This window comes from Monodelphis domestica, chromosome 5 (assembly GCF_027887165.1).
Source record: "Monodelphis domestica isolate mMonDom1 chromosome 5, mMonDom1.pri, whole genome shotgun sequence".
NCBI classification, from domain to species: domain Eukaryota; kingdom Metazoa; phylum Chordata; class Mammalia; order Didelphimorphia; family Didelphidae; genus Monodelphis; species Monodelphis domestica.
Window position 1 is genome coordinate 221,976,773 of NC_077231.1, and position 11,464 is coordinate 221,988,236.

Sequence of the window (11,464 nt, forward strand, 5' to 3'; positions counted from 1 at the left end):
GGCCAGGTATGAGCTTAACTTCAAAGCAGCTCAAATAGCAGTATTATTCCTAAAGATAGAAAGATAGAGGAGTAAAGATCCCAAACCACTACAACACAATATACATGCCAAAATGATTTCCCTTCAGTGCAGATCAGTCCATATCATTTTCCTATTCAGTAAAACCCTGTGCCTTCTACCGACTATTATGATAAAGTATAAACTTCTTTGTTTAGCTTTAAAATTCTTTCACTACCTGGTGCCAACCATTTTGCTAGCCTCATTGAACATTATTTCCTCTTTCTTCATACATGGCATTTCATCTTCTATCTCTGTGGCTTTGCTGCTTGCTATTCCATTTGCTGGAATGGTTTTCTTCCTTTCTTACTCATAGTCTCCTCTTTCTTTATGATGCAACTCAAGCACCATCTTCTCTGTGAAGCATTTCCCAATCATCACAACTGTTACTGTTCTCTCAAACTATTTTGAGTTAAACTAATTTGTATATATTTACATTTATTCACTTTATTTTTTCCTACATGTATTTTATGTATACTCATTGCCTTATCAATTAGAATATAAATTCCATCGAAATAGGGACTGCTTTATTCTTCATTCTTTTATTCTAAGTTCCTGGTGCATAGTAGGTGTTTAATAAATGTTAACTGGTTGAGCTAAGTCTAAGCATCAGTGAAGAAAGGTGAACCTAAAAAAAAAAAGATATAACAGAAGTCCTTGGAAGCATTTCTACCGAAGAAAAAGGACAAACAATTCATAAAGGGATTTCTAATCATACATTTAGATGTCCCCTCCATTTATGACCATTTTTCATAACTTCCTCTATTCATCACAGGGAGTCCTCACACACACACATACACACAGACACATCGGACAAAACAAAAATAAAAATCCACAATGTCAAGAGATTTAGACAGAGAAACTATAATATGTTTAGAGACACCATTGACAGCCAAACAAATTAAACATATTTACATGAAACAAAATAGCATCTAAAATCATAAAGGTATAGTTCAGCAAATTGCAAAAAGAAATAGCAATTCAGTACTTATAAGAGATTTTAGTCTTTATCTTTCAGGGATGGGCAAATTTAACAGAAAGATAAACAAAAAAGAAAATAGAATTAAACAGACTGTTCGGGAAGATAACAATATAGATCTTTTCATAGAATCAGTAACATATTTATAAATAAACCTTCTACTATTGCATAAAGAAATTTTAAATATATGCTAAAAAGCATATTAAACATATCTTAACAGACTAGAATATATACACAAATAATAAATAACATAAGATGCACAAATGAAATAAAGAAGCCTAAATACAGATTAAATGAGCACATTATGAATGATGAATTGACAAAATACAAATTATAGGAATAAATAGGTACTAAAAAGAAAATGACAATAATGAAAAAAATATAAAAATTGAAGCGTAAAATTAAAACTTCTTGGATTAGAAAATATATCCCTGAAAATGCATATCAAAAAGGCATTGGTAGATAACTAAGGAGCTAAGCACATGATTAAAATATTTAAAAAGCCACAGGAAAACCTAAAATAAATAGAAAAGAAGAGATATTGAAAACTAAAGGAGAAATAGATAAAAGGAAAAACAAAAGAAATAGATGGAAATGATCAAAATGAGTTGGTAATTCTTTCAAAAGCATAAAAAATTGATATATCATTAGCTAACTTGATAAAAAAGAAGAAAATAAAATTAGCCCATGACTAATTAAATAAATTATAAATAAAGAAAAACATTTTAAAATTATCTGAATGTTCCAAGAATATGGATCTATGATTATTTAAGTTCCTTCATGATATAAAGAACTCTACAAGGAATAATGAATAGTACCAAGCTATCCATGATTAAAGAATACATTTATTGTGGAAACTTTGTTAATCAAATAGCTTAATCACCCCTGGCCCCTCCATTCCCCCCACCCCAAGAGATATAGTTTTATATCTAGTTTGGTTAAAGCTTTTCTTGCAAATATGAAACCTAAGGGACACTAATAGACATGAAATTGAATTATGTATACAACACACCCCAGGGAAACATTTCTATCAGTCCTTTCCCTTTTATGCCTAATAAAGGAAATGTCCAACTCTTTCCTCATCTTTTCCATGCAAAGCATAAATGTGATTATATAAGTTAGTCATAACTGAAAATACCTGAAAGAATGAATGCCAAAGCATATATATCTTATAATTTCCTGATTTCACATTTTTATCACCTTTTTATGCTATGGTAAACTGGCCTGACTCTACTACCTTTGAACAAGAGTTTTGACTACCTAAATTTGAATTATACCTAGAACTTTTCTAATTATTATCATCTCTACTGACCCATATTATATATTTTTGATATCTCCATCCTGAATGACTTGGTGATCTAGAGTTTGGTGGAATACTATGACTCATGTTGATGAATTTACTCCTATCCATGCCCCTGTTATATCCTTTAAAGCTACTGTGCCCTGCCATACCCCTCTAATAATAAGCCAGTAAATACATTTATTGCCTATTTAGGATATAGTACTTACCTCTTGTTGCCCAGACTTTTTGAGACTCTGCCTAATTTTATCCAGAATTTCTATCTTGTGGAAACTGGACCCTTGTTATCCAGTCTCCTAACTTGGGCATCTTTCCTTTGTTGTAAAATTGTTCTGAAATTTTGTGTATGATTGGATCTATGATATTTGTATATTTCTTTACTTACTATTTTTTATCTCTTTCCTTAAACTAACAAGACCTACCTTAACTTTCCTTTGAACCCCACTCTGATCTAATTAAATCTTGTCCCTATTCCCCATCCTACCCACTCTAAACTGTCCATATCTGAATCTTTATCTTTTTAAACCTCTGGCTGAGAGGTCAATAGAGGACTGTAGAACCAGGAGACTTTATTAGATGGATTTTCTCTTTATGAATGCTCCATTTATAGCATAGGGTTGTTTTTTTTTCAATAACTATGTCCCTCCTTTTTAAGACCTACATTTGCCATGAAAAAGTCTGTTCTCTTTTAGTCTGTTAAGGGCAATTTCAGAAATAGCTGTCAATAGATCATCAGATCTTCAGAGGTTCTATCCATCAAATTGTCTTCAATCACCATGTTTATTTGCCCAGTTGGGAACAATTTGTCATCGTTAAATGTTGCAGGGAGACCTTCCATAAGCAGAATGCTTGGGAACTTGTGTTGTAATTCACTGCCAACAGCTATAGTGCCAGACAATTTTTTCCAGGCACATGGACAAAATTCTATCATCACTTTCTAATGATTTCTTTACAAAATAGCTTGGATCAGAGTTTGATGGTCCATAAAGATGCATGAGAAAGGATATCAGCAATGACTGTTTATGGTATTGATATTTGGAGTCTGAAAATATGAAGTAACTGTCTTCTCCTGTAAGACTTTCTACATTTTTTTCCTGAAAGATAGTTTTCAGTAATCCTCTGCTACACAATGATATACTCAGTTTTCTTGTTCTGTCTCTTTTAAGCAGAAATCAAGAGGGAAATCAAGCTATCAAGTCTAGGACTTCTAAGCAGAATTAAAGATATGTTTTGCTTTAAACTGGAAAAAATGCACCTTTATTTTCATTGACCTCTAAAAGAAATATAACATTTCTTTAATAAGGTTTGAAATAGTATTTTAAAGAGGTCTATAAGGTTTTATCAGAAAAGGATTAAGAAATCTTTCCTTAAACTTCAGTAATACCTAACATGTAAACTAAGTATTGAATGTTACTTGCTTGAACTTCATGTGTGGACTATTTAACATTTTCATAGACAGAGAGACAGACAGATAGATAAATAGATAGAAAGATAGATAGATAGATAAATAGACAGACAGACAGACAGATAAACAGACAGATAGAGAGACAGCCAGATAGATAGATAGGTAGGTAGATAGATAGATGAATAGAACTTAATTTCTAGCACCCATGGATTAGTTGTCAGGTAGGACTTAATAACTTTCCCATTACTACCATAGAGAGCAGTAATTTCCTGGTGTCACTCTAACAGGCTTGGGTCTACTAATAATGTAATATTAGGCAATTAATTGTGTAACTACATTAATGCATCCAATATTCATATAGATTTATGATTGTCATTGGACTTTCCTTTAAAGTCAATTTTGAGCTTATTCCCAACATGCATGTTTCCTCATAACATTTGTAGTCTTTATAGTGAAACATTTACTGCCCAAGTGTTTTAGGATTAGCTGAGAAAAATTCTGTAATAATGTCTTTTAAAGGAATCTTCCAGTTCTTTAAGCTGTCTAACAAATTATAAAGGTTGAGGCCTGTGTATTCTAAAATAAAACAATCTGACAAAACCTTTATGTTCTTCAGTGGTATGTGGCCATCATAGCCATCTCATCATATCTGAATTCACAGTCAGGGATTGAATAAGATGATGAAAAGGCATATTGAAAAGGCTCAGTGGGTTTTTACATCCTCTCTTATACGAGAGAGATAAATTCTCTGTCCAAATCTCCCACCATGCTATCTGATTTGAAACAGAGATGTTCTATTAAATTTTCATCCCACTCAACTGACCCTAAATTTTTATGGGACTAATAAAAATGTAAAGTGGAAAAGCTCTTCTCCTTTCCCCAATAATGACACTGGATTGCTGAACTGTCAATCAGAGTTAGGTCAGATAGTGATGGTTTTAATTGGTTATATTGTGGCTATCTGGATATCTACTGATTGACAGATCATTGAAGCAGGCTAGAAAGACTGGATGATGCTATATACACAATGCTTGTTAACCTCTTGTTCACTTACTTGGCATAATAGAAAGGTCCTGGGCATTCAACTTAGGACATCAAATATTAGCTGCTACTCTAGAAATGTGGATTTCACATTGTACTGATTAAAATATTATTTACTACCTTGTAAATAGATGGTATGTTTATGGGAGGAATGGACTCATTTAAAGGATATTTCTCTTTCAAAGGATGAGTGAGGCAATGATCTTTGATCCAACGTCAATAGTCTGTCAATAGTCCTTGAAATAATGTTTTTGATTCTTTGCCTTTTACCAGCTGTGGTGAAAAGACATTTCTTCCTTTTGTTGAAAAAGTACCTGAATGTATCTGTCAATAGTCTCCTTGGTCTTTTCAGAAATTTGCCAGACCTTCTAAATCTTGGCCACACTGTAATCCTTGTCCAAATCTCCAATCAGTCCTATAGGTTCACCAAATCACTGTTAAATCTTGCTCCTCATCACACTGATGACAGTATATCTATTGTCCCCTCACTGTATGGACATGAAAAATAGCAAACAAGAGCTTGATGACCCTTCTGTATCATAAAACAAAGAAAAATAACAGACATTTCAGTGGATAAAAATTCATTCTGATGCAAGCAACAGTCCCCCAAATTGTAGCATTCAACTCTCTGGGTGGATTATGGAAACATCTTCGTGTAAATAAATGGATCAAGGCTTATAAAATCATCATCCTAAAAATTCTTTCTTTGATTGGATATGGTGCTGACAGATATTATTTGTTCATTCCTGTCAAGAAATGAAACAAAAATCCCTCCTGCTGAATTAATTGGAGTTGATATATAATCCAAGGTTATGAAAGCCTAAAAATAAAATTGTCCCATTAAGGGAGAAAATAGGAATCTGAAGCAAGTCAACAAACCAGACTTTTGCAGATTGCAGAAACAGAAATAGCAAACAGAATATGAAATTAGGAATACAGGAGAGTACAATCAAGAAGTATAGGTGTATTCAGTAGATATTTGTTAAGAAAAAAAAAATATGGGTAAAATGTATGGGTGGCTAGGTAGTGGAGTGGGTAGAGTTCCAGGTCTGGAGTAAGGAAGACTGATCTTCCTGAGTTCATATCTGGCCTCTGACACTATGTGCTAGGCAGGTTACTTAACCCTATTGGCCTTAGATCCTTCATATATAAAATGAACTGGAGAAGGAAATGACAAACCATTCCAGTACCTTTGCCAAAAAATTCCCAAATGGAATCATTAAGATTTGTAATTGTAATAACTAAATAACAGTAAATCAATAATTAAGATAGTGAACTAAAGATATTAAAATTAGGTCACATTTAACCTCATTTAAGAGGAGGTGGAATACAATCTAACAAGATAACCTCAAGTGGGTATATATGGAAAGGCAAGGAATAAAAAAACAGTAAAAAATTCGGGTGAAGATCAGAGAAAGAAATAGGATCAGTTATAATGTTATATATAGGTCAGCCCAAAGGACCAAAAGAGCAATTAGAAGAGTTTGGGAAATAGTAAGTGGAATTATAATATGATAGTGGTAGGGAAATTCCATTTTCTAGACTTCTATTAGAAATGATTCTCTCTTTCTCTGGCAAAAGCTCAATATCATATTTGCCTTAATGCTAATATATTTATTTATTTATTAAATGTTGGAGGAGATAAAAAATAGAACATTTTCTTGGACCCAAATTTTCCTTATACAAAGGAACTTGCTTATGTAGAAATTATGGGAATTGGATATTCTAGAATGGATTTCATGATGGAAAATAAATGTTGGAAGACTAATACAGATTTTAAACTTTGGGAAACAAATTGTAAGGAATTGAAGGAATCAGAAAAAGGGTAAGAATCCTGTGGAATAGTATTTGTTTTAGTAAGTCAAACTAAGAGAAACAGAAAATTCTTGTGGATGAAATAGTGAAAGTGCAATCAGAAATAATTCTCATAAAGAAGAGAGAGAATTGTCAAAACTTCTGTGGGTTCTTCAAAAATTCAATGTGACCAACTCATAATTAAAAAAAAAGATATTTCAGAAGATGGATTACAGGGCAATTAATTGGCTATGAATGCTAAAGAGTAGTATAGTTTTTTAAGAATAGTGCCAGGAAGATGACAGAGAAGGAACACAGATCCACCTAATCTCTAAGAAATTAAAAATTTCATAAACAATTCTAGAAAGCAGAAATATTAAAAGTATCATTTTTAGATCATACTACACTAAAATTTACATTCAATAAAGGACTGTGGAAGCATATATTAAAATTAATTAGAAACTACATAATCCATTGTTAAAGGATGAATGTATTAAATTACAAATCATAGAAACAATATCATAAAAGATAATGACAACAATGAGACAACATAGATAACTTTGTGGGATGCAACCAAAGCAATACTATGAGGTAATTTTACAATTCTAAAATGGCACATCACTAAAAGATAGAATTAATAGATCTATGAATTGTACATATAAATTTAAAAAACTAGATAAAGAACAAATTAAAGATCCTCAACTAAAGACAAAATTGAAAAGCTTGAAAATCAAAAGAATGATTTATTTTACATTTGCTGGATTATTAATATTAATTTTTATAAACATCTGTGTCTTTTTGAGAGGACATTGTCATTTGTCTTTTATTTTTGAAATATTTCCTAATTATATATAAAAACAATTTTAAACATTCTTTTTAAATTTTGAGTTCCAAACTGTCTCCCTTCCTCTACTCCACTCATTGAGAAGACAAGCATCTTCTATATTATACACACGTAGTCATGAAATCATTTTAATTTTAGTCATGTTGTGAAAGAAAGCACAGACCAAAAACAATCTAAGCAAAATCAGTTTTTTAAAAAGTGTTCTTTGATCTTAATTTAGATTCCTTCAATTCCTTCTTTGGAGGTATATATTTGATCATTAAGTTTTTAAAAATTGTCTTGGATTTTTGTATTGTTGAGAAGAGCTGTCATTATATCAATACAATTTTAAATATTCATTTTCTGATATTTTGTAATCCATGTTCTCTCCCTTCCCCCCCCTTCACCTACCCAATAAGGCAAGTAATATGACATGGGTTGTATATATATATATATATATATACATTTCCAAAATATAGTACATGTTTCCATGTTCATCATGTTGTGAAAGAAGACATTGTTTACACTACACAAAAATTTCATGGAGGAAATAAAGTCAAGAATGGTATGTTTCAATTCACATTTAGACACTGCCTGATCATTTGATGGTGGTTTTTGTGGGGGGGCATGTCTCTTGGTATTGTCTTGGATAATTTCTTGTTGATAATAGTTAAGTCATTCACAGCTGATTATACAAAATTGTTGTTCTGATAACTTCACTTTACATCACTTAATATAACTCTTTCCAGTGTTTTTATTTATGATCATCTTGTTTCTCATTTCATATGAAACAAGAGGATTCCATTACAAGGATATGCCACAAATGTTTCACTCATTCCTTTATTGGCATTCTTCAGTTTCTTTTGTTTCCATTTTTTTTTCCACTGCAAAAAAGAGTTGCGACAAATATTTTGTACAAGAGATCCCTTTCCCTATTTTTGATATCAGGGATTCAGACATAGTAGTGGATCAAAGATTTCTGTATCAAAGGATATGTACAGTTTGATGACACTTTGGGTAGGATTCCAGAATGCTCTCCAGAAAAATTATATGTTTGCAGCTCTACCAGAATTTTTCCACATCTCCTTGAGCATTTATCATATTACTTTTTTTGTTACATTACCCAGTCTGATGGGTGTGAGGTGACACTTTAAATTTTTTTAACTTGCATTTTTTAAATTAATAGTGATTTAGAGTACTTTTTCATTGACTACAGAGGGTTTAAATATCTTCATCTGAGAATTGACTGTCCATATCCTTTGAATGTTCATCAGTTGGGAAATGCTCTGTATTCTCATACATTTAACTTAGTTTTTTATATATTTGAAAACTGAACCCTTTGTCAGAGAGGCTTGCTATAAATATTTTAATCAGCTTGTTGTTTGCCTTTTAATATTGGTTGTATTCTTTTAGTTTGGGCAGAATTTCAAAAATGAAGTGAAAATAATCTATTTTACATACAGTATTCTGTATCTTTTGAGCTACATTTTTCCTCATCAATAGGTCTGACAGGTAAATTATTTTGTGCTCCCCCAATTTGTTTTATCATATCATCTTTTATTTCTAAGCTATGTATTTATTTTTTACTTTACTTTGGTATATGCTGTGAAGTGTTGGTCTATGCCTAATTTCATACTATTTTTCCAGTTTCCAGTCCTTTCCCACCACAAAAAGAGCTACTATAATTTTTTTTTGTACAGATAGGTTCTATCCCCCTATCTCTAATCTCTTTGTGATACAGACCTTGTAGTGGTATTGTTGGGTCAATATCCTGCAATGTATGATGATCAATTGAGAATATCAACAAGGCAAGTGTCCAGGACAGCTTTTAGATACTCATAACAATAACAACACAAAAACACCATAGAGGGAGCAGCAAGAATTCTAATGCCTAGTGTATTGCATTATTTCTTCCCTTGAATCCTTAGCCAATATCAGATTGTTTTGATGATTGCTACATTATACTATAGTTTGAGATCTGATATAGCTAAACTACCTTCTTGCATTTTTTTCATTACTTCCCTTGATATTCTTGTTCTTCTACATGAATTTTGTTCTTATTTTTCCAGCTATAAAAGATAACTTATTGGTAATTTGATTGGTATAGCACTGAAGAAGTAAATCAACTTAGGGAACATTTTCATTTTGATTGTATTGACTTGATCTATCCAGGAGCAGGTAATGTTTTTCTAATTGTTTAGATCTCACTATTTGTGTGAAAAGTGATTCATAGTTGTGATCATATAGTTCTTAGGTTGTTTTGGCAGATAGATTCCCAAATCTTTTATATGTCTGGTTATTTTAAGTGGAATTTCTCTTTCTTTTGCTGTTTTTTCTATCTCTTGCTATTAGGCCTTATTGTTAGTATGGAGAAATGTTGATGATTTTTGTGGGTTTATTTTATATATTGCAACTTACCTAAAGTTGTTAATAATTTCAATTAGTTGTTGGATGATCCTCTATGATACTCTAGGTATACCATTATATTATCTTCAAAGAGTGGCATCTGAATATAGGAGGCAGAGTCAAGATGGCAGCCTAGAAACAGCAAAAGTTCAGACCTCTGAATACCCTTCATTACCGATCAGAAAATAAGTGCTCCTATGGGACTGAAAATCAAGCCTAACAAAAAAACGGAGCCAAGGAACCCTCCTGCTGGACTCAATTCAAAAGGTACACCCTCCACCCCCCCCCAAGCCAGAATCCAAGAATACTCGAATTTAAGGGGAAGAAAACTCTGGGCAGGCAAAGGCACTGGTCTGGAGGGTGTACCTTATGGTCAGGGCTGTTCCACGATCAGAACATTGAACACAGGTAGCAGGGAAGGAGCTGGAGAGGGAGGAGAGAGCAGGCAGCCTGGTCAGAGCGGCAGAGACTCTCCATATTGCTTCAGCCTTCCAGGAGGTTTAGGCCTCAGAGCACAACCAGCCCAACCCAACTGAACTTAATCCCATCAAAAGTCTTCAGAGGTCACGGAATTTCAAGCTCCAATACCCCTCCTCCACAGACTGCTGGACTTTAATCCAATCAAAAGCCTCAAGAGAACAGGGAACCTCAAACTCCAACACTCATCCCCCACAGACTGCATGGAGAGATCTCTTGACAAAGTTCCAAGAGGGGAGACTGACAGAAAGCCCCCAAACTAAAAAAGATGAGAGGAGCAAGAGCACAGACAAAGATAGGGATCAAAAAAGGGTAAATATGAGCAAACAACAGAACAACAGAAAAAGAAGAAATTACAATAGAAAGCTTCTATACAGGCAATGATCTTAGAGCAAATGTAACACAGGGGGAGAGATCATCATATGATAAATCAGCAATCCCAGCAAATTGGATACAGGCTTTGGAAGAACTCAAAATGCAATTCAAAACATAATTAAGAGAGGCTGAAGACAATTAGGAAAAGAATTTTAAAACTAAGTCATCTAGAAACAGAAAATAGTGCCTTGAAAGCCTAAATCAATTTTGATTTCTACTCCTGGTATTGCCTTTTCTTCTTTCACTACTTCCTTCTATGTCAATGTTTGTTTTTAATCTGTCCCCCTAGTTCCCACCCTTATTTTATCTCCCTTTCTACCCCCCTCCCTTCATATTCCCCCTTTATATTCCCTGCAGTCTTTCTAAAACTACCCCCCGCCCTCTCCCTCTCCTGTACTGCTTCCCTCACCACCAGTCCATTTGTTACCCTTCTACTCCCCTATAGGGCGCAAATCTAGTCTCTGCCCCTATGGATTGGATTGTTCTTCCCACCTTGGGTCAATTTCAATGCATGTAAGATTTCAGTATTTCCTATCTCCAACCTCTTTACCCTTCTAGTATATTTATGTTTTCCCCCCTCCCGCCATGACCTTCTTTGTGATATATAAATTTACCCCCTTTTGTTTCTTTTCCCATTTCTTTTAGTATTAACCTCTTTTTTTAACTCTAGTTGTATATATATATATATATATATAAATATATATATATGCACACACCCACATGTATATGCATTTATGAATACATATATCTATATACCTATTTATGTCTTGTCATTTCATCCTATACAGTTTGTCACTGTTCCCTCTA